The 27,707-nt window shown below is 40.8% G+C and overlaps 1 protein-coding gene across 4 annotated transcripts in view; it reads right to left on the reverse strand.

Annotated features, from left to right (window-relative positions):
* The window catches only part of LOC147701486 (oxysterols receptor LXR-beta-like), a 319,523-nt gene extending 315,389 nt beyond the window's left edge, over positions 1 to 4,134 (reverse strand). Inside the window, exon 1 of one of the 4 annotated variants that reach the window (XM_086930165.1) lies at positions 4,007 to 4,134. The gene's annotated coding sequence lies outside the window, so the exon portion shown is untranslated. The remainder of the gene's footprint in view (positions 1 to 4,006) is intronic. The other 3 variants (XM_086930162.1, XM_086930166.1, XM_086930164.1) reach the window with 3 other exon arrangements.
* Between the last annotated feature and the right edge of the window lie 23,573 nt (positions 4,135 to 27,707).

Raw genomic sequence — 27,707 nt, forward strand, 5'->3', positions numbered from 1 at the left:
TCATGCCAATACTGAAGTACGCTTGTGGCCGCAATTTTTCATAAGCTCCCACCGTTAGCCATCCATGTGCTCGGTTTGCTAGGTCTTTCTTGTCTTCTATCGCTGAGATGATGCTAGCTGATTTTTTAGCTAATTTTTTAAAGGACAAGAGATCCATTGATGTTTCCCAGGTTTCAGTCAGGCCTAGAACTTTGAGAGAATCATATAAGTAGGCTCTCGGCGCGAGATTGCGGTGCCGAAGTAATTCTTCCCATAGGTTTGCACATAGAGATCCAGCATCTGCGTTGCGAATTTTATGCCAGTTTGTTGCATACACGCTCCGCCTCTCTAGAGTTTGTTTCAAGATACTGAATTCTAGTCGTATCTGAGCCGGGGAAACGTACTTGGGAAGATTGAAAATAGCCCTGTATGAATTGGCAATAAGAGTGTCCAGTAACGCCGCGTCCTTACCATGGTGTAATTCACTCCCATATGTGAGAGTCGGTTTTAATTTGGCACTCAATAGATCGAGAAGAGGTTTCAGAGTCAGATCAGGTAATTTACCCTTCAGTGTTTTTAGAGACATATAAGTCATTATAGCCTTCCCTCGCAAGGATTTAAACTGCGCCCTCGAGGTGTTATTTGAGTCCAGGATTACTCCCAGGTACTTATATGTGGTAACCTGCTCAAGCATTTCGCCATTCAAGTACCAGCGGGGGTTCTTTACTTTACACTGGTCATATTGGACACCGGAAAAGTTATCCAAAAAGAGTAACCAAGTGGAGAAAAAGTGCCCAAAATGTGGGGAATTAAGGGCGAATGATATCCACATGTTTTGCACATGCCCTCAACTTGTAACTTTCTGGGAAGAAGTGGGAAAGATTATCGATAAAACCTTAGCTACGACTACCGAGGTAAGACAATTTATTATCATTTTTGCTATTCTGGATAGCAATAATTCGACAATTGTTTTAAGTAAAAAACAAAAATGCTTATTATTTATGATACTTTTATTAGCCAGACGCGAGATATGCGTAAATTGGATTCTCGCTACTCCTCCAAAAGGGGTAGAATAGCTTTGTTATGTAAGGAAGGTCACGATGCTTGATAAAGCTAGAGGGAGGAGCAATAGGACTAAATACTGGGAACTCTGGGATAAGAGTATGAGGTAGGGTAGGGAGGGATGTCCAATGATTTTACTCTAGGCGATCTAACAAATTCGAAAGAATCAGCATGGTGGGTCTATGACTGGTTAATTCAACGAATTTGAGGGTTCTTGGACATGACCCTAGCTTGATATGAAGAGAGCGGTCTTCATCTCCTTGGAAGGAAACGTGACATGGGGATCTTGTCTACCATAACCTCAATATTCGCATAAATGAGGACACAAAAAAAAAAAGAAACTCCCGTTCGGATCTCTATAATGCAAAGCAACAGTGAATCTGTAATATTCCAAACGGAGATGAAAAACACATAAAATCATGCCACATTTCAACACCCACCTGTGCCCTTTAGCTGTATAACGACCCCACATAGACTGAACACTAGCTTAGACGTCCATCCACACCAACATCTACTCACGTACCACTATAATCTAAACAACGTTCAGCATTGTAATTCAGAAACACATCTGTCTTATGACACTTGTGGTGTTTTAATCAAATAAAAACAAACTTATAAGTCATATTTGTGAGTTCTTGGGTTTATTGTAGCAGTAAAATGTCACCGCTCCTCTCACCAAGTCTAGGAGGTACCAACTGACACTTAGAGAATCCTTACATAAGAAGAACTATGACAGTCTAAACATTCTAGGTAATAACAAGCATTTCTAAATACAACAACACTCTTCCCAAGAAGCTTGTGCTGTACCCGTTGCTCAATTATCTGCCATAACCTGTCACACTGCATTGGCATTTAGTAACACGCAAAAAATAGAGAGAGCTTTTTCCATTTCACGAAGGCAAAGTGGTGGTTTCTGCATAACTAGGGACAAGTATCCTTAGCCCGGTCCTCCGAAAAGACGGGTATGCGTCTCTGCCAAGAATCCCTTGATCCATGTTTCATCTCCTTTCACCTCTTTCCCTTCAACAGTTTCACTTTTGCTCCATACTTTTGCCAACTCAGTCACCACCGATTCCCTTTTAACAGATCCCCTTATCCTTTGTTTCAGACATGCTTCATACTTTGGTCATTCCCCACCAAATCTCATGACTCTCCTTCCTTGTTATACATCTGTTCTTCCCCTCTCCACCCAGTTCTACGTTATTTGCTCATTATTCTCGCATAGCTGCCAAGGTTTCCGATTGCAATGTGTGACATGCTCATAATTTCAGTGCAATTATGAGTGACATTTTAATGACCATGAGTGACATTTTAATGATCATGAGTGACACTTTCTCGTGAACTAACTCAAGCAATGAAAACCAGGGAAACATATCAATATCATACATTACATCCATTTGAGCATCTGGGCTTGAGTTCTAAGTTTTTTCAAGTATCCTACATAGTTTAGGTTTGCTGAGCTATGTTCAAATGCTAGTCTTTACGTTACCCCTTTTGATACATGTATAATTATTTGGTGTGCCATTAAGCTTGCCTTGATGGCATTTAGGCCAAGTTCATTGGTATTTTATACATGTACCATGCCTAATTTGCAATCAAATAAAAAATAGAAGGAGCTCATACTTTTTCTAAAGAGGCTATCACTCATGCTGCCGAATGTAGGGGTTCATGAATACCAAGGCTTATACATTTTGATTCCACGTCATGCTTCTTTTTTCAATCAACCTGCACTTCCTGTGTTCTTATCTCACTCTTGTAGGTTATTTTTCATTCCTGCTATCTTCATGTCACGGTTCCATTATCTTCCTCTGCTTTCTTCTTGCTCCCTTTCTGTAATTCTCTCTAGTAGTAGCTCTGGACCAAAATATGGTGGAAGAAAAATAACTCTCAGACCCCAAAAGTTAATTCCCTCCACTACCAAGCACCTACATAAATGATGCACTGTATACGGGACAAAGATGAGTCACAAGAGGAGGAAGGCCTCCTCCACCTTCCCACCTCTCTCACACAGCGACACACACCACCCCTTTCCTTCTGCACTGAAGCCCCCTCTCTCATTTCCACTAACTCAAACACTTTCAGCCGTGATGCGCTCTTGTGCTCACCTTACAATTCTCCTACCCGATGTTCCCCCTCCTTCAGGCAAGGAAACCCTTTGCAATACTCCTCGGGCCCCGACAAAGCACTCCCCCTCACCCACCGGGAATACACACTCCCTTCCAGTGTGCAGTCGCTCTCCTACACCACTCACACCTGAGCCCAGTAAAGAGACGTGCCCTGTGTATAAACTAGAAATCTCTACTTTATGTAGAGTGCTGCCAGTGTTTTTTTTTTCTTCCCTCGCTGTGATCTCTGTTATTGCAGTGAGATATAGAAGAGCTGCGCAGAGCTGAGCTGTGCAGAGATGAGCTGCCTTAGCCAACCCAAGTAATGGAGGCTGTTGGCTGGCCGAGGCTGAAGTAAAACTAACGGCGGCAGACACCAGCACACACCCCCGCCAGACACCAGCACGCACCCCCGCCAGACACCAGTCCAGCACGCACCCCCGCAGCCTTGAGCCTACAGCCATGCCCAGGGCAAGCACCCCCCTGGCCCCTAGCCTCGAGCCATGCCCAGGGCAGACCTTCAGGAGCGGCACTGGCTGCAAGCAGCTGATCAAGCACTGCTCCAGGGCCCATGAGTCTCCTTGTGCAAGGCACTAAAGTGAAACCAAAGTGCTGCGCAACGACGGGATGTCACGACAATCATCTTTCCTCTGCAACCAAATCCTTAAAAACCTCGGGGCTATATCCACCAAACATAACCTAAAACATCCTGACTTCCTTGAACCCAAGTGCGCCGCATTCTCGTATCCCGCTAACCTTAACTTTCTATTCCAATAATCTCTCCAAAATTCCTTCAGATGCTTGTAACACGACAATCAAGTACTAGACATCAAAGTAATGCCCACTTGCCCGCTACTTACATGTAACGTCGGTGAATTATGCCCAACTCCAGTTGTCCGTTGTTGATCTTTTAACGGATGTCACTTGTTCATACTTCCATAGCACTTCCTGGTCGCACCGCAACCAATCGTACGGCTGAAGATATTCTAGGAGTTGTCTGTTCGTGGCAGGCACAGCTAATGTGTAAGAGGACATATGATTGGAGCATTGGGGTACCCGAGTCACTTCTATTGAGCAGCCCATCATTTCTTAAGTGCTGATTGGCTGTCGAGTCTACACTTGTTTCTGCCCAAGCCGTTCTACTACGGGGTCAAGGACCGCCCGGTTCAGAGTTCCTGGAGTTCTGCACGAGATGAGTTAGTCACGGACGGTGACAGACTGTCCCCGCTGACCTGCTGCTGACTGCTGTGTTGGGTGCAAGGGAGGGATTTTGGAGGCGATGGGCGGAGCAGGACTGGAACTGGTTGGTTAGTGTGAGTGAATGGTAGGCACGTTCTAAGGCCCCGCAGCAGCTGGTCTCTGTTCACTACTGACAGCCCTGGTTTAATTTGAGCCCAGCTGGTGGGGCCACCCGCACTTATTTTTTCCTTATCACACATTGGCCAGAACGAGAGAGGGATAAAGGACACAAGGGATGAGAAGGAGGAGGAGAAAGGCGAAAACCCTTAAACAGTGGGAGGAAACGGGTGCTGTTAAAATCATACTGAGGCCCTGATTACGAGTAAAGGTGGACTTTATCGCACATGATAAAATAACGATGCCATGTGGTATGTTATATATGGAGTGCTATAAATGCCACCTAATACGCGCTGTTTGGGAATAACATGCAGATGTTGGTGTTTATCGTTCCAAAATCAACCAGATACGCTTGACTCGCCGACATTTAATGAAAGTTCAGTTATGTAACGTATATGATAATATTCAGATGCATTAAATACCTAACAACTCTTAATTTTAACTCACACGTAAACAGACGTTTATGCACTGTAGGAATTAATTGCCCAACTCGTAATCCGCTACTGAGAGTCTGGTGGTGGATAAGAGAGCTATAAGGTGGAGTCGAGACGAAGCAGCTTGGGTATTAGTCACCACACACACTCCGTAGAAAAGGTTGTAGGCATCTGAACAAGGCCTTTTGATTGCTGTTATGTTCATGTGCCTCAGACCTGGTTTGTAACTGCCATACAGGACGTGATTGATGCACTTCAGGATTAGGGTGGCAGTTCTGTTTGGAATATGGGCATGTCTAGCATTTACTGACGCTTGCAATGCGACGGTTCCATTCCCAACTCTGCTGCTATGTTGACTGTCCCATATCTGACAGCATGTTAGGCTTTTGTGGCATGACTGACTGGACAGGTCACACTCTGCATGACACGCATACATAGGTTCTGTCTGCATGCCTATGCCTTCATACTCTCGAGGGTCTTCAATGTTGCTGACCTTCATGAGGAGTTTGTCTGCACTGATAAACGGTGCATTTTATTCTTTGCTCTTGTCTTTGTATTTTCTGTTCTTAAAGGGCATTTTTCTTTGTGTGAAAGCCAATAATTTCAGTGCCCCGTTCTGCCCTGTTTCTTTCCTTCCCATACATTTAATTTTACAATAGGAGATTATGTAAGTTGATATTTTTGAATGATATTGTACACGTTTAAAAAGCCTTTGGTCTTTTAATTTTGGCTGCCAATAAACTTTGAGTTTTAACAAACAAAACTATTATGAAGAGCACACGCCCTAAAGTAGAGTGATCAGTGCTATACAGAACATATAAGTTGTCAATAGCCATAGAAAGTGTTAACTACTTGTAAAGAGAGAGAGACAGTGACTACATTAACGAGAACAATCTCTTAAAACACTAGTTCAGACAGAGTTCCAGGGCTCTGTGGAAATCCAAAGTTTGTTTCATCAAACCTATGGAGCCCAAAACTAGATCCATGCCCAAGACCCCCCCCCTGCCCTGCCAGGCTATCATTTAGGGCCTCTAATTGCATGTTGTGAGGTACAACAACTACACATTTTACTGGTTCAACCCCCATAGAGTAGATTTAATTCAACTATTGTTCATTTTACCTAGGTAATAGCTGAGCTGGTCAGTCACGTATTGCAGACAACTCTACTAGGATTGCTAATTTCATACTGCTAATGTTGTGTTCTGTTCAGTAGTCACTGTTCTAAGGGTATTTTATTTTATAATGTACAATAACTGCCACAAAGGTGCAGGCTTCTCAATTGACCTCAATTGTTAGTCGTAGGATCTTTATGCCTGGATATGGTCAACGGTTTAACGCATTGACCATGATGTCCTGCTCTTACCCCCTCATCAGTGTGCCTTTTGACACAAGAATGCGATTGCTCTTGAATTTTAGAGCATGCTTTGACAGTCCAGTTGGTTCTGGTTACATCACAGGGAATTCCATTGACTTGTATTTTCTTATGGTTTTTAAATTTTTCACTTATCTGTAATGCTAACATGTGCCCGGTGCCAGTTGTCCTCTACTTTTTAGTTTGTCGTAGGGCAGTGCAGGCACAGCTCTGCGAGGCATTCTGTTCCCGGGTATGGGCTTTAAGCACCGCTTCCTCTTACTGTTGTTCGTAAATGGCTGCTTGTGATTGGTCAATAGGCACAGTAGTCTCTTCTTTTAGATTTCCGTATCCTCCCATGAGGACTGCCCCCGTTACATATCCTCTTACACTTCAGTGTTATTTCCCAAACTTCAAGCGAACTCCTTTTTAAGTTGACCTGCCTCTGCTCATGTTCCTGTCATGAAACCATTGTGGGCGCTTCATTTTCTGGCACTCGCCGTGCTGCTCTTTATCTCCCTTGCCCTTCCACACACTACCTCACATCTTCCACAACAGTGCATACCCGCCACCAACACCCCTCTGAGGTCCGACCACATTCGCAATGATTGTTTTGGCCGTTCTGTCCATCAACGCTGTCCCCTCCAACTCTGCACCGTTTACCTTTTCCTATTTCACATATGCTTCCATTTCTCTAGATGGTACACCTGCGTCCCTTGAATTTGTATTGATCCAGCGCCCCTATATAAATTCTGTCTCAACTACACTATTCACTACCTAATACTCACCATACTACAAAATCACGAAGGCCCATATGACTGAGACAGAAAATTGAGCAACTGAATCATGTGGCCTAATTAATCAAACTATCTAAACTTTATATGTACAAAATATACAACTGCAGTATAACATTTTTAACCATTGGTAAATAATATAAACAATTAATCAAACCACTTTTGGCCAATGAATCAGCTGATGGTAACAACTAAATTAATCAAGACCAGCTTGACGTTTAAAGTCTTTTATTCAAATCACTTTATTAGCTCATTTTATTAATTGCAAACAATTTTATTAAATCAGTTTCTTTTTATTCAGGTTAATGGCACAAAAGTCTGGCATTTCAAAATGGCTCAAAATCATGAATTAAAGCAAACATAAACCTAATTCCCTAAATTAAGCTTTCTGACCTGTAAAGGAAAAGACATTTAAATGCATTAAGCAACCTTCCCAAGAAATAGGACAGCACTTCGCCCTCAGGAACAGTCAGCCCCGCTCCTCTCAAAAGGCTTAGTCTTTATACCTTTCTAACTCACTAATCTAACTAAAATGTTATTATTTAAGGTTTTTCAGCAACCTGATTGGTTGCTAGTCGTCAGACCATCTTGAGGCCACTTTTTCAAAACATGAGAACATCATTGCCATTGTCCTTTCACGTGAAGCGACACCGGCTTCCGAAGTTTGAAACATTTTATTAAAACAGTTCACAGTTTCCGCCATAGCTCGGCCGATTTGTCACTTCCTTAGCCTTGGAAAAATAACTTTTCAGAGCACATCTCGCACAATAGTTTTTGTTTAGACTTCAGTTTATTCAAAGAAATGTCTTTATGGAAGAACTTTCCACCATGGCTGTGTTTGGCTCATCTCAGTCAGGCTAACCAACATTCTCCAAAAATCACAGGCCTCAAGCCTTTCACTCGGGCTAGTATTCAAACAAACACACAAGAATAATTAATCTCAGGTTATGAAAGTCATTCTGTTACCCACCCACCATTGCTAATATTAACCCATTAGTATATGTCATCTAGCAAAAGCACAAAGAAAAGCGGCATTTAATAAAAATCTACCATTCTTCATAATGTCCAGCAGGATTCTTCATATATCTGAAAAAGATAAACAGACACAACATAGACGAAAGCACGCATAAAATAAGCACATGCCATTAATTAATCAGCCGCATTTATGTTGACAAAGACAATAAGACAAACAAAACAACGTTAGCTATGTATTATAAAACATACTTGCAAATGCAACATAAAGCACATAACGTTAGTCCCGTGTAATGGTGTGTGAAATTTTACTCTAGATTGATTTAATAATACAAAACATGCAAAAACCTATTAATATAATTAATCAGGTTATGGGAGATTAAGTTCACGAGCCAGAATAAAATCATTTCTGAAACTCGCTTCATCAACTCCCTCATCTGGTGATTTCAAAATCACCAAACCAAACCCAAAATTTAGAAAATTTTGAACCAAATTTAGAGACATCACATTTTAACTTCTTTCGGTATTAGTTTCCCTAAACCCCTGTCTCAGCAGCTTGTTCGATACTTTCATATTGAACCCTTCGCATCTCCTCCAATTCTATCTCCTTCTCCTGTTCCTTTCTAAGTTTATAAATCCTCTTCTTTTCTTTCTGATGCTTCTTTCTCTCATGGATCATGCAACTCATTTTTAACAGAAGTATCACCATAATGATGACAATTACTGGACAGAGCACTTTGCCAATGATTGAACTACCAATCTCTGAAAACCAATCTTTAATTGCCTCAATCCTTTTAGCTAATCGTTCAGTGAAATTTTCTTCTTCCAGGGGTTCTATTTCTGCATGAAATTCAGTGATCTTTTTAATAAGTGTCTCAATATTCCGACTCTTGTCAGGAATATATGTACAACAATGCTGAACATGTAAAACCCCACAGACTCCTCCCTCTTTCGCAAGCAGAATGTCTAATGCAAGACGATTCAGCATAACCATGCTTCTAGTAGCAACAAGTTCTGTGTTGACTAATTGAAAACCACTTGCAGTATCTGTTGACAATCTGTCTACAATCGTGGAAACCTTTCTAATTTTGATCGAATTCATGGTTATTCCTACCATGGGAATGACTGCGCCAAAAATGTCTCCCATGACCTCTGTAAAACTCTCCCTCTTAAACCTGTTCAGGTGTTCACCAAATTCAAAGGTACCCCTCTCATTTCTGTCAACATGAAAAATCTTTGGAAAAACTAATCCAAGATAGCACGTCCCATACAATGGTCAGGGAGGCTAAAATACGCCTTGTTACCACAGATAAAATAAATTCCAGGGAAAATAGGATCTTTTCCACCTTTAAATCCCCATCCCCCTATGATACGGTAAGTATCTTCACATTGACTAGCACCAACAAAAAAGTTATCATAAAGTGTGTTATCTCTTCTAATACAAAATTTACCACTAACTGGCTCATCAATGTGTATAGCTGCATTTGTATTAACACCATTAAGCTTAGCATCCTCCATTTGCCAGAATTTGGACTTAGCATGTTTAAGCACCTCATTTCTTTTATAAATTGCCCTTCTCTCCTCAAACATGTTTAGGAAAGTCTTTTCTTCTGCTCTCATCTTGCATGTTAAATTGTTTCTATAAGCATATTCGTAATTAAGCTCATGAGTTACCAAAAAGAATTCCCTCATCTGCTTCGCAGGCTTAACTTTGTTTAAGTTATTTACAACTTTGAGGTTTGCAAAAACCTCATCAAAGTCTGAGTAATAGTATTCTAATCGACCTGTTTGATAAAACAAGCTAGCAATCACACTGCAAGTGATGCCATGTGAGGGGTAACATGTTATAAGTAACCCCCTCAGAGACAGAAGCAGGAAGCTTCTCACAGACATAGCAGTCCTTTACATTCATCACTTTAACATATTCAGATAAAAGCCTTAAAAATGAATTGCTAGAAAAATCTCCAACAGATCTATCTTGATGGATCTCTGGATTATGCTCAATGACTCTGTTAGACTTGCTTGCATGTTTTTCCTGTTTAGACTCTGCCTTACTTGTCATATTAGCCTTAAATTTCTGCTTATCAATACCAAAAGGGTAAACAGCTAAAATTAACCAAACCAGTATTAAAAGAACCACACAAATTGAAGACATTTTGCAACACCTTCTCAAAATGGAACACCTTGAAGTATCAGAACTAGGCATTTAAAAAAAAAAATAAGCAAACAAAAATCAAAAACAAAAATTTATGAGTAATGTAAGTAATTAAACTATATCCCCCCCCTTTTAAATTTTTTTAAAAGTAACCCTATAACAGCTTTTCTTCGACCTTGCGTCACATGAACGTGTCCTTCCAGCTAACACAATTTCTTCGACCGTGTGTCACCTAACACATTTTCTTCAGCCTTATGCCAGGAATTAAAATCCTAATCTAAAAGAAAACAACTTCAATCATTGTCACTAGCTTCTTCCAAATCTTCTTGACTGCTACTTTCAACCTCAACAATTGGCGGTATAATAATGTATGTCCACTCTGGGGACTTATATTTTTGATTTGGCGTAATTACTCTTTTTGCTTTACCACTAATTACCTCAATTTTCCTACCTTTTTTCGTTTTTCTTTTCAGAGTCACCTCCCTGACTTGAAATCTCGTTGACCTGTTCTTTTGATTTCTTTACCAATTTGAATTTCAGATTTTTATTCGGTCAAACATCTCCCTTTCTCAATATTTTCTTCTTTGGCACAGTTTCGTTGCATTCAGCTTTCCAAGCTCTTTTTCTGAATTTTCTTATCTCAGACTCTTTGTCACTCCCGTCTGTATCTGTTTCTGAGACTTCAAATCTGTACCTAGGAATTTCTTTACTCGGCAGCTTCATTCCATTAGGAAAATCATCCTTATAGCTGGTACTTGGTAATTCTTCCTCTTCTTCAGGGATCACCTTTAACTTCCCAGTTTCAGAAATCTTGCTCCTGCATTCAGAGCTACTTTTCTGCTTTTCAATGCTCTCCTGGACTTGATTATTGTCTTGCTCAGAATTTTCTGTTTCCGAATCCTTTTCCGTTTCAGAATCTTCTTTTTCTGCTTGAGATTCTTTTTCTAACAGATTTTCACTATCTTCTTGATCTAGAGTCGCAATTTCCAGATCTTTTTCATTTAATGCCTGATTCGCATCTATAGATGTCGATTTTCTTGCTGATCATCAGATTCTGGACCTTCTGGATCGCCTTCTGAATCTGAATCAGTTGTTGTGTCACTTTCTTCATCAGAATTATCAGGAGGTGGTACACGAATGGTATGACTTGCCTGCACCCACCTTTTCAGACCCCTACACTTTATAGCATTTGTTGTAACAAGAATTACTTGTCTTGCCTTCTGCCATCTAGGTACTAAACAGTTTCTCCTTCGATGCACCTTTGTTCTGACCCAATCTCCAGGTAACAGATAATGAGCTTGTTCTTTCTCTTTTGTAATCACATCTGTTCGCACCTGGTGAAATACAGAATTAACTACATCAGATAGATTCTGACAGTACTCAATAATTGCACTATCATTAATACTCAAAAGTTTGCCAACTGGAACAAATGCTTGCCTCATATCTCTACCCATTAAGATATCGTGGGGACTAAGGCCTGTCTTTTTCTCTGGAGTGCTTCTCAACGACATCAAAACAAGTGGCAGAGCGTCTGTTCACTTCAATCCTGTAGCTAAACACATTTTTGAAATTCTATTTTTGATTGTTCCATTTATCTGCTCTACAACACCTGATGCTTCTGGTCTGTATGCACCATGTAGCTTCTGCTCAATGCCCAAAGCTTCACAAATCAATTGTAATAATCTGTTTTCAAAATGCGTTCCACAATCACTTTCAATAGTCACCGGAAAACCATATCTAGGTATGATCTCCCTCAAGAGTAATTTTGCCACAGTGACTGAGTCATTGTGACGAGTTGGGAAAGCTTCCACCCATCTTGAAAACAGACAAACAAATACAAGCACATACTTGAGCTTATTGTGCTGCGGCATGTCAATGAAATCCATCTGCAACCTGGTAAAAGGACCACCCTCCCGTCCTATGGTTCCCAAACTCGCAACAGTTTTCCTGTTTGGATTCATTTGTTGGCTGGCCAAACATCTTTGGCAAAGTGATTCTGCAATAATTCAGAATTTTTGACTAAACCATGTTTCTCTGAATAACCAAATCATGGAATATCTTCCTAAATGCCCTGGACCATGGTACATCTGTGCCATGTCAGCAATCATGCAATTTGGCATTACTGGTCTGTCATCTTTGTAGACCCAAACTCCATCTTCCTCTCGCTGTCTGCACTCTGCTTTTAACCATGTGTTTTTCTCTTCTTCATCTGCCTCATCTTGTAATTTTTTTACTCTCTGCCATGTTTCCACTACAGATATTAGCATGAGAGAGTTCAAAATGTGACTTGTGTCTTTTTCCCGATTAATTGAATAATTGTTTTTTGCACAATACCTTGCAATTTCGTCCGCATAAGCATTACCTTTGGTAATATAGTCCTCACCTTTTTTATGAGCTGTACATTTCACGACAGCAATTTGTTCTGGTAACTGAATGCCATCAATCAATCTTTTGATCAATTTTGCATTTCTGATTGGCGTTCCCGCAGAAGTCAAATAACCCCTTTGAGACCAGAGCTGACCATAGTCATGAACTACGCCATACCCATACTGACTATCAGTCACTATGGTAACTTTTTTCCCTTTTGCTCTTTCTCAAGCTCGAATTAGACCAACCAATTCTGCAAATTGGGCTGAACGAATTCCATCAAGAGGTGAACCCTCTTCAACATCTGAGACTGTACATACTGAATATGCTGCTCTCAAAATGCCCTCATCTGTTCTTGGACAGGAACCATCAACAAAGTAAACCAAATCAGATTCAGGCAAAGGAACATCTTTTATAGCCTGCCAAGGTTTGGTGCAGTAATCTACAACATCCAAGCACTCATGATCAATGTTGATTTCATTATTAACCTCAGTAATAACACCATCCGGCAATAATTTGGAAGGATTTAAATTCACACATCTTGCAATAGACACATTATCTGATCCCAGAATTGTTTTCTCGTATTTAGTCAGTCTGTTACTAGTTAAATGCTGATTTTTGCTTCTGGTAAGAAGAATTTCGACCGAATGATGTACATATACTTTTACAGGAAATCCCATAATGATTCCTTCACTCTGCTCAAGGCTTACACTTGTTGCAGCCACTGCTTTTAAGCAACCTGGCAAAGCTTTTGCAACGGGGTCCAAAACAGCTGAGAAATAAGCAATTGGCTTTCTCAGTTTTCCATGTCTCTGGATCAGGACTGACAGTGCACAACCTTCCCTTTCACTGCAGTACAACTCCAATTCCTTTTCATAATCCGGCATTCCCAAGGCTGGAGCTTCACACAAACTTCTTTTTAATTGTTCAAAAGCCTCTAATTCAGTTTTTGTCAATCTAATCGGATCCTTTATGTCTGCCTTTGTCAGTCTTTGCAGTGGTTTTGCAATCACCGAAAATCCACTAATCCATTGACGACAGTAACCAACCATTGCCAGCAACATTCTGACCTGTCTTTGTGTTGTCGGGGGCTGTATTGCTCGAATCATTTTAATTCTTTCTATAGTCACTTGTCTGGTTCCCTTTGCAATTCTGTGACCAAGATATTTTACCTCTTGTTTGCAAAACTGTAATTTTGCAGGTGACACTTTATGTCCTTCATCTGCCAATCGATTTTTAAAAGGGTAATGGTGTCAGTTACACAATTTTCTCTTGTCTTTGCAGCTACAAGTAAGTCATCAATATACAGGACCAATGTTGAATTTCCAGGTAAAATCAGATCTTCCAGGCATTTCTTTAATAACTGATTAAAGATAGATGGACTCTCAGTATACCCCTGTGGGATAGGACACCATGCTAAAATGCGGTTCTGGAACCTAAGTGCAAAAAGTTGTTGGCTTTCTGGATGCAGTGGAACTGTAAAGAAGGCATTACATAGGTCTATGACCGTATACCATTCTGCATCATGCAGAATCTGATAAAGAATTACCGCAGGGTTTGGGACAATTGGGCAACATGGAACAACAATCTGGTTCATTTTCCTTAAATCCTGAACAATTCTGTAAGTTCCGTTTGGCTTTTTAATACCCATAATCGGCGAATTACATGGGCTACTCTCAATCTCTTTTAAAACACCTTGACTTATGAATTTCTCAATCTCTGGAATGACTCCTTCAATTGTTTCAGCTTTCATTTTATACTGAGGAACATTCGGGAAATCTATTCCTTGCTTTACAGTAATTTTTACCGGGTCCACATGTTTCATGAGACCCATATCATTTCCAGTTAAGTCCCAAATTTCTGGATTGACTGGCTTTTTAAGCTCTTCAGGCAAATTGTTTTTGTCAAAAGCAGGAAATAATTTACTTTCCTCTTCGACCATCAACATTGTCAATTTATAAAGACCATCTACTTCTGAAGTATGTAACTCAATACCATTCAGTGAGCAATACATTCTACAGTTCATTTTGCACAGAATATCACGACCTAACAAATTTACAGGACTACTGTCACAAACTAGAAACCTGTGTTTATCTTTGTAATTCCCAATCTCGACTTTTACAGGCTCAGTTAGACTTGTTTTAATCTGCTGATTTGCTACACCTACAACTTGGATGCACTCACCAGAGAGAGGAAGGTTTTCAATTTCTGCTGATCTAACAGTAGAACGGGTAGCACCTGTGTCCACAAGAAAAGTGACATCAACATCATTCACTTTACCATTAAGAAATGGACCAGCCTGATCTACCTCAAGAGTGGGTCCAAGCACACACTCTTCCTCCTCTCTCAGGCACCGTCATGAGTAATCTTCTGATGAATCACTCACTTCATTATCCTTCAACCAAAATTGTTGAGAAACATTTGACACATTCGTTTTCGACAAACTGTTTACCTGATTACCTCCACAGAAGCCTGTTTCTGGTGTATACCTTTGAGCATTTACATAGTTTGGAAATGGTGCTTGTGGACTCTGGCTCTGCTGATTCGCTACCGGTCGCTGTAGCTGTCGCTGTCGTTGCTGACTTAACTCGTTTAACTGCTGCTGTAGCTGTTGCTGCTGATTTATCTCTCTGCATCTGTGAATTCAATGAAGTATTTTTAAAATTTCTGGGCGGATTTTTACACTTGCGCTTCCAGTGTCCAATTTTGCCGCAATTAAAACATGGGAGTTTCTGTTTTAGCTCTTCAATATTCACATTAAATTTGGGTTTATTATTACAATTATTCTTAGATTTGCCTTGATTCTGATGCACATTTTTATTTTCAAAAGCCATCTGCTGTTGCTCAGCTACCTTCACTTGTGCCCACATTGCCTTTTCTTTAAGGTTTTTCTGTTTGGCATCTATTTCATCACTGCAATATTTAGCTTTTCTCAGGATATCATCAACTGAAAGTGATTGCCATCCCACAATTCCATGTTTAATCATTTCACTTATTTCAGGTCTCAGACCAAAAACAAATCTGTAAATAAAATGGCTCATGTCTTTTTCACTTAATTTTTCATAGCCACTGTATTGTTTGAAGACTAACAGTAAAATTTCATAGAATGAATGTACTGATTCTTTTGGCTCTTGGTTTGTTCTGTCAATTTTAACCCAATCTACTTCTTTCGGGGGAATCTTTTCTTTCAGCCAATAAATTACTTTATTGTATATTTCCATGACATCCTTTGATGGGGCACCTGTAATTGTGTCTCGAGCAGGTTCTTCTTTTGGCCAACTCACAGAAATTTTACATTCTGTCCAAAGATCTGATGGGACAACAATGTCAAAGAATCCATCCAGATCAATCCACAGAACTTTTGACACTTTGATGAATCTGTCTACCTGACGATACCATTCCACAGGCTTTTCTCTCAGCCGAGGAAAATCATTAGTAAATAACAGAATATCCTGTCTTGACCAAGGGACATGCACATATCCTCCACCTGCTATTTCCCTCATTGGAAATTCAGAAACTGTTTCACCTCTAACTCTTTTGTCCTGTTCTTTATTCTTTGACCATTTTATTCTCCATTTTCCTAATTCACCGAATCTTTTGAGAAAAGCTATCAATTCTTTAATATGGGTTATTCTTCCAGAAGTATTGAGGTTATCAATCTTTCTCAGAAAAATCCACTCTGTAATGTTTCTGCAAATGTTTGTTTGCTTAAATCAATTTCTAATTCAGCAGCCATTTCTTCCAGTTGTTCATACCTGTTTTTCGTTTTCCACTGAATGCTTTTGCAAATAAAAAGAAGTTCATCATCCTGATACAATCTTAAATTGTCAGTACCAATTGTGCCAATACTTAATTCTTCCAAATCAGCTTTTAATTTTGCAACATCAAGCTTTTTAAATTCAGGAGCTTCTGGTGGTAATGCACTTTGCGTTAAATCTATTTTATTTAGGCTTCTTTCTGAAGGAGCTGAATCAGATTCTGCAACAGATGGTGTCTGACAACCTGTCAAGCTTTGATTAAAAGTTAAATTTGGCATCATAGATTTTTCCCTATGAATTTCTGAAAGTTCTGAATAAAATTTCTCAGCCACCTTTTGAATTTCTGCATTTTATGGAACTGTCAAAGCTGAGTGTCTATTTTCTCCCTGATCAAAAATTGGTACAACAGGACCAATCGTTACTGGTTCTGTCACTGCTTCCATGCCTTTTGTTAATTGTTGAATTAAATCTTCTTTTGCTCTATTAGAATTTGAAATCTAAGCATATCAGCAAGTCTTTCTGGATTTCTCAGTAAATCATTTCTCTGTTCAGGAATTCTGTTTTCTCTAGGTGTACTAGAACTATTTATTGACCCTACCCTTTCAGGTAATTTTAAAAATCTGGGTGAACCTTCATCAGCTTCTCTAGCAGGTGCACTTGGAGAATTTCCTGTAGAAACTCTCGGGGTGGATTGAGAATCTGCCTGATAAGGTGGCGGTTTGCGTTTAGTAGAATAAATGTCTTCTAAAACTGCATCATCTAATTCCTCATCACGTCTACTTTTCTTTTGAATTTTCTTTTGACCTGGATCTTCAGTAATCATTATTCTCACTGGGTACAGACCATCATACATGTCTGCTTTTCTCCAGCGTCTCACTTTATCTTCATGTGTTTCTCTATTTACAATATATTTTGAGTTTCTAGGTGCTGAACATTTGCTTTCACGTTCTAGTTCCATCATCTCAACTTCCCATTCAACTAAAGCCTCAAATTGTGTAGGTCTAGGCTTTGGCATAAGAGCCATCATTTTTTCTCTCAGGTTTCTCAAAATTTTCATATCAAATGACCCATCTTCCGGCCAGGCTAATACTTCATCATTTTTTGTATAATGCATCCAATTTTCAAACCAAATTACAGTATAACCATATTCGCCTTCCATATAGGCTGCGGGTGTTGTGTACTTATGAAGTAATTTTCCACCACGCGTTTCAATTTTCTTGTCCGGAATAAATAAATTTTTCACTTTCTGAAACCATGAAGGCTTCGTTTTCTCTCTATCATACCAATAACTCATGTTTTAAAGCAAAATGGCTTATTCTTAAAAGATCGTAATGTTTTCTTGATGTTCCGCTACTCTAGCCAATCCGTGCGCGAAAGACACCAACAAGCCAATCAGGTTAAGCTACGTCACCACCTTGCTCAACCAATAAAAATACTGTATTCAGAACAGACCAATCAGCTATCAGCTCGTCACTGTCACGTGAACCAATCAGTGCGCTTGCTGTGACGTATGTTAGCCAATCACAGCGCGAACCGAATGACGTACACTGCCGCTGCAGCTTCGCTGTGTGTTACTCCGTAAACTCACCCCTCCTTCACAAAAACTTTTCACAGCGCCATTTTAAACAATTCTTTTCAGTGAACTTCAGTTAGTAACTACAAATAAACAAACCATTTGTCTGTTTCTCTGAAAAGGATAGTTTTTAACAGTCATTCAGAATTCCTCTCACATGAAATAGACGACGCTATTTTTACAAAATCATTCACGCTTTCAAAACGGAAAACCCTGATCACGCACTCACGAAATCTTGGCAGGACTTTAACCAACCATAGAAATCCACAGACGCTAGTAAGAATAGACGACGCCTCCTTACCCTTCACTCAAGCTCGAACAGTTCTATTACTCTTTTCTCAGAAAGTTTTAAAACGGGCTCACCAGGTCCCTATACTTAATGCTACAATTTCATAGACAATCCTCACTATACATTTAACCAGTCACATTTAAGGTCCCTAAACTTGTGTTGTACGTCCGCAACACTTGTGATATATTCTATACCACAATTTTGAAACCGATCAAATGCACTGTGTAACTTCACCTGTCACACTACTCTTTTGCCGGCAATAACCAGGAATTTTTCACACTGCAGGAAAAATCCTTTCGACTACATACAACAAGTGAACAAACTTAATAACATGTTTTAGACATGTATCCTATGTAATTAACATGTAACATGTCAGTTACCATAGCCACCGAACTCTGCTACCAGAAGAATTGATCCAGCGCCCCTATAGAAATTCTGTCTCAACTACACTATTCACTACCTAATACTCACCATACTACAAAATCACGAAGGCCCATATGACTGAGACAGAAAATTGAGCGACTGAATCATGTGGCCTAATTAATCAAACGTTCTAAACTTTATATGTACAAAATATACAACTGCAGTATAACATTTTTAACCATTGGTAAATAATATAAACAATTAATTAAACCACTTTTGGCCAATGAATCAGCTGATGGTAACGACTAAATTAATCAAGACCAGCTTGACGTTTAAAGTCTTTTATTTTAGTTTCAAATCACTTTATTAGCTCATTTTATTAATTGTAAACAATTTTATTAAATCAGTTTCTTTTTATTCAGGTTAATGGCACAAAAGTCTGGCATTTCAAAATTGCTCAAAATCATGAATTAAAGCAAACTAATTCCCTAAATTAAGCTTTCTGACCTGTAAAGGAAAAGACATTTAAATGCATTAAGCAATCTTACGTGTCCCAAGAAATCGGACAGCACTTCGCCCTCAGGAACAGTCAGCCCCGCTCCTCTCAAAGGGCTTAGTCTTTATACCTTTCTAACTCCCTAATCTAACTAAAATGTTATTATTTAATGTTTTTCAGCAATCTGATTGGTTGCTAGTCGTCAGACCATCTTGAGGCCACTTTTTCAAAACACGAGAACGTCATTGCCATTGTCCTTTCACGTGAAGCGACACCGGCTTCTGAAGTTTGAAACATTTTATTAAAACAGTTCAGTTTCCTCCATAGCTCGGCCGATCCGTCACTTGTCACTTCCTTAGCCTTGGAAAAATAACTTTTCAGAGCACATCGTGCACAATAGTTTTTGTTTAGACTTCAGTGTATTCAAAGAAATGTCTTTATGGAAGAACTTTCCATCATGGCTGTGCTTGGCTCATCTCAGTCAGGCTAACCAACATTCTTCAAAAATCACAGGCCTCAAGCCTTTCACTCGGGCTAGTATTCAAACAAACACAAAAGAATAATTAATTTCAGGTTATGAAAGTCATTCTGTTACCCACCCACCATTGTAAATATTAACCCATTAGTATATGTCACCTAGCAAAAGCACAAAGAAAAGCGGCATTTAATAAAAATCTACCATTCTTCATAATGTCCAGCAGGATTCTTCATATATCTGAAAAAGATAAACAGACACAACATAGACGAAAGCACGCATAAAATAAGCACATGCCATTAATTAATCAGCCGCATTTATGTTGACAAAGACAATAAGACAAACAAAACGTTAGTTATGTATTAAAAAACATACTTGCAAATGCAACATAAAGCACATAACGTTAGTCCCTTGTAATGGTGTGTGAAATCTTACTCTAGATTGATTTAATAATACAAAACATGCAAAAACCTATTAATATAATTAATCAAGTTATAGGAGATTAACTTCACGAGCCAGAATAAAATCATTTCTGAAACTCGCTCCATCAGTATCCTCCTTCGACTCTTGCCTACTGTCATCTGTGACATCCTTTCACATGCACCTACCTTTCTAATGAGACCTTTACATTCCCATGCTTTCACCTTACACCCTTTTACCACTTGTCATTTTTCACTTGTTTCAACTTGTTCCTCTTCCAGTCCGTATCCGCATTATATCATTCTCTTACCTCCCCCATTCCACCCAGTATTTCGGACCCCCTCCGCTCCTTCCTCATCTTTGCGTCCTTCCTCCCGCTCTTATTCCTTTCCGTAGCCCCCGCTTCCCCTGCCTGCTGCCCCCCTTCCTGGTGTGTACACAGAGCTTTAAGTGGGCCAGGTCTCAACGGTGTTGAGCACCAGCAGTTTTTCAAAGGGGGCCTCAAAACTGGTATATATCGGGCTCTGTTTTGTGACTGCAGTTTTTTCCGAACTACAGTGACAGCAGGCACATCAATGTGCGCTGCTTACACTGCTCACTTCTCACTTGTGAAATTACGGCATGACGTCATGCCAGGTGAGCGTTGCAGGGGAAGGGGAAATCCTTTAAAGAGAGTAATTTTCTCTATGGATGTTCCTTCTCTTTTTGAAACTCAAGCAGCAACATTGTTGTGGTGGCACCTGGGTTTTAAGTGGAAGATTTTTCAATACAAGCCATAGTTGTTGCTTATTTTATGCAACTAACAACCATTGACCAAGTCAACAGTCCTGACTTGTTGTATTGTAGGAATTATGTTATTTGTTGTATCATATATCTAGATGCAATGACAGAAACAGCAAAATACAAGTCGGGTAGCACACTATGATAAGCACAGATTTTTAGCTTACGTGTTTTAAGCTGTACCCTTAATTACTTTGGCCACGTCCCTTTGATATACCCCCAGTTTTTTCATCCCACTTAAAGCCTTGACCGTACAGATACCTGAAAAGGCACAAAACAGATTGGATCGGAAAGTGCAATTGCACGATGAAAGTTACCCTCCAGTGAGGGAGGCGGTGTCAAGGAAGCTGGGACACCTGGGCGGGGAAAAGGGTGTGCAAAGTGTCGGTGGTTATACTCGGGTGGATGAGTTAACCAGGAAAAAAGGCATTCCAGCACAACAGTTAACCTGGCAAGACCGGTATTAAGAAGTCACTAAAGGTTAAAGAGCTTTATGCGGTTCAATTTTAAGCTGGTGAATATAATGAGAAAATAACTACACATCCCAGAATTCAAAGTGCTAACTAATTATGGGATGAAATGCTTAAAAAAAGGTCTCAACACTGTTTATTTTGAGATTCTGACCAGTCTTGCAGGTCTTCTTGCGCTTACTTTAAAGCACTAACCATTACCATGGTCCTCTTGTACTGCAAGCAGCCGCATACCTTCGGGGGAGAGGGGTGTTTGGAGTGTTACACCCAATGTTCCCTCTAATTTATTTTTCCTCTGTGTGCGACAGTGTGAGGTCTCTGTGCACTCCAGCCATGTAAATGTGCTCCAAGAACCCGATCTAGTGTGTTGGGTGTATTGACAGGGGTTCTGACACTGTAGTTCCTGCTTGATTGGGCAGATAAATGACCTAGGTACTGGAACGGTGGAGGACTGTTTGATGGGGCAGGCAGGGCCGGACTGGGAACCCAAAGTAGCCCTGGCTATTTTGCCGCACTGGCTCCCACCCACTAGAGGTGTGGTGAAAGGGGGGTGGGGGTTTGGGGGGCAAGTGTCATGCACTCCTGCTTAAACCCGGTCCCCAGCACTGGTGCTTTTGTTACTGAGGGCTCATTTTGCAGGATTGCTGCAAAACTGCACCCAGTAACGCAACTGGCCCCCACTGCTCCAAAACTGGTTACCAGCCTTCCAGGCAAACGCCTGATGCTTGCTAAGCCCAGTCCAGCCAGTCCCGTGGCCTTCGTATTGGTGACTGTCGTACAATGGTTGTGTCACTTTCAAAATGAGAGAGTGTAGTGCAGAACATCTGCAACCAATGCAAAGCTACACTAACCAGCCTCATTCCACAGTGCCAGTGAACCGCCTCTTTCCTAACTAACTACACAGAGGCGGCTCAGGGACATCTTAAGGGCTTTGAGCGCCCTCTGCCAAACATATTTTGGGGGCCTATGTGCGGATCAGCTTTGACTTTATTATCCCGTTTCAGCTTTCTCGTGTCCTTTTGGCCAGATCGCAAACAGTGCACAGACACATTGGTTCAAAGTCCAGATGTGTTTTTAGATTCAGGGATAGTGATTTATTTTTCCAATATTGTAACACAGTAGAAATCCACTAATACAACTGCAAATAATCACTGTGGCATCCTCTCATTCCCATTCTCCTATCCGAGATCCTGATTAAACCTAAAATAATTTTTAGGTCGAGCTATTTATAGCTCTGAACTATTGCAGGGGAACCAACACTCTTGAAACAAGCGGATTCCTCCCAATGCATGTTGTCTACTGAAGCGTGACGCTTGGTCAGGTGTGCGCGTGGCCTCACACCCCATCCCCATATGCTAGTTCCCTCCCACTCGCTCGCCACCCGCCACACCAGCCATGTCACAAACCACCATTTGCCTCACAACAGACTTCAAAGGCTCGCGCTTACGCTCAGCAGCTGGTTTCTCCCCGTCCCCCAATCAACCTCCTCCCGCTGTTAAATACTTGCTCTCCTGTCCGAGCCGCTCATCGCCCCACCCCTTCTCCATTCTCAACCATTCCCTTTTTTTTTTTTTGTAATTTCATTTCGCGGCCGCTTTTAACTTAATTTCGCTGCCGCTTTTTTCACTAAGAGTTTACGAGTGCCATAGTTGTTTCTCTAAAACTCTCTTATGTGATCACTCAGTACCAGCGGATGGGAGGTAAGTATGCCGTCTCACCACCCATTGCCAAATACCTCAAGTAATTACCCACGTCCCACACTAAATGCCTCACTTGTCACAGTCTTTCACAAAGTTGGAACTTCCATATTTTCAGTTACGTTCAGTTTGTAAATACACATAATGCCAACTATTCTTGTTTGGGTTTGCACAGGGAGATTAAGTGAATATTTCATGAAAGCATCCCCGCAGCCGCAGACATTTGTCACGAACATTACATATGCAGTCCGTTGGATGACTGTGGTGTAATAAAAGCATAGCAAGTGTAGCACTCACTGCCGCAGCTGTATTCATCTCCAAGCTATGAGTACTGTGACCATATGCTGTAGCTTTAATGGAGCATAGACTTTTAGTCAGTATTTCTGATTGGTTCGCTTTTAGTTTACACGTGTCACATTCACATTCTCTTGAATTTATTTGGAAATATAGTGCCTATAGGAGCACTTGCGGATTTGTTTTCGGTAAACCGCAAATTTACACTTAAATACATACTTTTATCACAAAGCATACACTGTGAGGACGCTACACAGGACTGCTCCCCCCACAACAGGCCTCTCGGAGTCTGGGACAATCCATGGCATGTACATGACGTTGACGGCCTTCCCGTTCCCCAAGCTTTGTACTCTCGGCTGATCCTGGATGATGAGACCTTGATAGACCCTGCAGGTCCCTATAATCCTGCTCAACTCTGCTGTTGGGCACTCTCGTAGGCATGTTGTGGCAAGCACTTGTGGGCATCATGTGAAAAGGACACTGATGGCCTGTGAGACACCTACTCCTGTGAGCCCATTAACTGTCTGCAAATGGTCCCACATCACCCGTCATAGACAACGTGCCTTTTAAACAAGCACAAGCTTCGCCAGTTTTGGCTTACTTCCTGACACCGGCCATGATTCCTTGGACGTGTTAGGAGTGTGGTATCCGCCCAGTATTTGTTCTGTGTTGTGCCCAGTATGTGTTCTGTATGTTGTTGAAAACGTCCTTCCCTTTGCAGAGAGCGGTGTTTGCATTCTGATGTGGTGACTCGGGATATTGCACATACATTTCAATTGAGGCAGGCAACTCTCCTCACACCGACAGTGGCCCCTCCCCCGCTCGGCTACCTGCTGTTCTGGCGGGAATTCTGTCGGAATTCCAGACAGTGACTGCTGCGAAGTCCCCAAGACTTCACAACCAGCACGGACAGTCCCTCCCATTACACAGCCGTCTCTTCAGAGCCTGCAGGGAGAGAGGCACATCTTTAGGGACGGGGAAGGTGTTTGGGGTGTTACACCCTCCTAATAAATGTGTTTCCGCACGCCTCGGCCAACTCATTTTTATTTTTTATTTACATCTTAAATAATGGCGGTCAAGCATCTAGTCCTGTGCGGCTTGTTTTACATTTCTCACACTCTGTGATCTCCCTCCTCCCTCTCTTCCCTCCCGCACTTGTCTCCTACTATTTACCCCCAAGGACGAATGTTATCTCCATCTCTGACGGTGCCAGAGACTCTCGAGCAGACTGTAACATCTGTGCCAAGCAGGCAGTAGCCCTCCCTCGGGAAACTGAGCCCCTTCTCCAAGCCGCAGGCCCGACCCTTCACACACACCCCCACACACCCGACCCTTCACACACACCCCCACACACAACCCCCCACACACAACCCCACACACACAGACAACACCCCCCCACACACACACAGACAACACCCCACACACAGACAACCCAACACACACACAGAGACAACCCCCCCCACACACACACACACAGACAACCCCACACACACACACAACCCCCCCACACACACAACCCCACACACACACAACCACAACCACACAACCACAATCCCACACACACCCACAACCCCACACACAAGCCCCCCACACACAGAACCCCATACACACAACCCCCACACACAAACACACAACCACACACGCTAAACCCCACACGCAAAACCCCACACACAACCCCCCACACACAACCCTCCACACACAACCCTCCACACACACCTCCCCCCACACACACTACCCCCCACACACTACCCCCCACACACTACCCCCCACACACTACCCCCCACACACAACCCCCACATACAAACACACAACCACACACACCCAAAACCCCACGCAAAACCCCCACACACAACCCCCCACACACAACCCCCCCACACACAACCCCCCACACACAACCCCCCACACCCAACCCCCCACACCCAACCCCCCACACACTACCCCCCACACACTACCCCCCACACACTACCCCCCACACACTACCCCCACACACTACCCCCACACACTACCCCCACACACTACCCCCCACACACTACCCCCACACACTACCCCCACACACAACCCCCCCACAACCACACACACCCACACAACCACACACAACCACACACACATACCCACACAATTACACACACACAAACGCACACAACCCCACCCACAACCTCCCCCACCCACAACCCCACACACACAACCTCACACACACAACCACACACCAGAATAGCAAAACAAAACATAGCATAGCAAAACAAAACATAGCACAACACAACGAAACATAGCATAACAAAACACAACAAAACATAGCATAGCATCAGAAAGCATAGCATAACAAGACATAGCATCACAAAACATAGCATAGCATAACAAAGCAAAGCATAACAAAACACAACAAAACATAGCATACCACAACAAAACATAGCATAGCCTAACAAAACATAGCATAACATAGCATAGCATAACAAACAAAACCTGGCATAACAAAACAAAATCTAGCATAACAAAGCATAGTTTACCAAAACACAACAAAACCTAGCATAACAAAACATAGCATAGATTAACATAGCATAGCATAACAAAACATAGCATAACAAAACACAACGAAACATAGCATAACAAAACACAACACAGCAAAACATAGCATATCATCAGAAAGCATAGCATAACAAAACATAGCATCACAAAACATAGCATAGCAAAGCATAACAAAACACAACAAAACATAGCATACCACAACAAAACATAGCATAGCCTAACAAACCATAGCATAAGATAGCATAGCATAACAAACAAAACCTGGCATAACAAAACAAAATCTAGCATAACAAAGCATAGCTTAACAAAACACTACAAAACTTAGCATAACAAAACATAGCATAGATTAACATAGCATAGCTTAAACACAACAAAACATAGCACAACAAAACATAGCACAACAAAACATAGCACAACAAAACATAGCACAACAAAACCTAGCACAACAAAGCATAGCATAACAAAACATAGCAAAACAAAACCTAGCATAACAAAACAAAGCATAGCATGGCTTATCATAACAAAACATAGCACAGGATAGCATAACAAAACACAACGAAACATAGCATAACAAAACATATCAAAACAGCATAGCAAAACAAAGCACAGCATAACAAACCATAGCATAACATAAAACATAGCATAACAAAACACAACACAGCATAGAATAGCATAACAAAACATAGCATAGCAAAACACAACATAGCATAACATAGCATAGCATAACAAAACATAGCATAACAAAATAAAGCAAAGCATAGCATAACACAACAAAACATAGCATAACAAAGCATAGCATAGTATAACAAAACACAACGAAACATAGCATAACAAAACATAGAATAACAAAACAAAAACATAGCATAGCATAACATAAAACAGAGCATAACAAAACACAACACAACACAGCATAGCATAGCATAACAAAACATAGCATAGAATAACAAAACACAATGAAACATCGTAAAAAACCTAGCATAACAAAATAAAGCATAGCATGGCATAACAAAACACAACAAAACATAGCACAGGATAGCATAATAAAACATAGCATAACAAACATAGGAAAACAGCATCGCATAAAGCACAGCATAACAAAACAAACCATAGCATAACATACAACATAGCATAACAAAACATAGCATAGCATAGCACAACAAAACAGCATAGCATAGCATAACACAACGAAACATAGCATAACAAAACATAGAATAGCAAAATAAAACATAGCATAACAAAGCACAGCATAACAAAACAAAACAAAACATAGCATAACAAAACACAACACAAGATAGCATAACAAAACATAGCATGACATAACAAAACATAGCATGGCATATCATAACAAAACACAACAAAATATAGCATAACAACTATTGCATTCTCTATCGCCATCTATCTATCACCCTCACTCTATCTATCTATTGCATCACCACAGCATCACTCAGGTGCACCACAACATCACTATGCGCTACCACAGCATCACTCGTCGCCACCACAACATCACTTAGCGCCACCATAGCATCAATCTGTGCAACCGTTCAACAACTGGTTCAAATATGTTCTCTCAATGTTTCAAGCTTTATTACAAAAAATAAATAATTCATATTTCACTTCTGTTCTTGGATTTTCGTCACAATAAAATACACTGAACATTATCTTCACAAAAGTTATTTGCAAAAGTTTAAGCTATTGCCAATATAAATTACAAGAACTTTTATTTAAGTATTCATTCTTAATTTCTTTTTAAAAACCATTGTTATTTGTAATACCAATACATCTAAGTCATGTAAATACAACACATATTGCATTACAAATGCTATAGGTGTCACATTTGCGAAAGTTATAACTATTGGCATTATAAATGACAAAGCTATTAATTTCACTGTTTTCAAAACCAACACATAAATAAAATATTTGTCATTTACAATACCAATAGCTCAAAATGTCCTAATGCGAGACCTATTGCATTGCAAATGCTTGTTTTTATTGCT

This window comes from Lissotriton vulgaris, chromosome 7 (genome assembly GCF_964263255.1).
Source record: "Lissotriton vulgaris chromosome 7, aLisVul1.2, whole genome shotgun sequence".
Lineage (NCBI taxonomy): Eukaryota > Metazoa > Chordata > Amphibia > Caudata > Salamandridae > Lissotriton > Lissotriton vulgaris.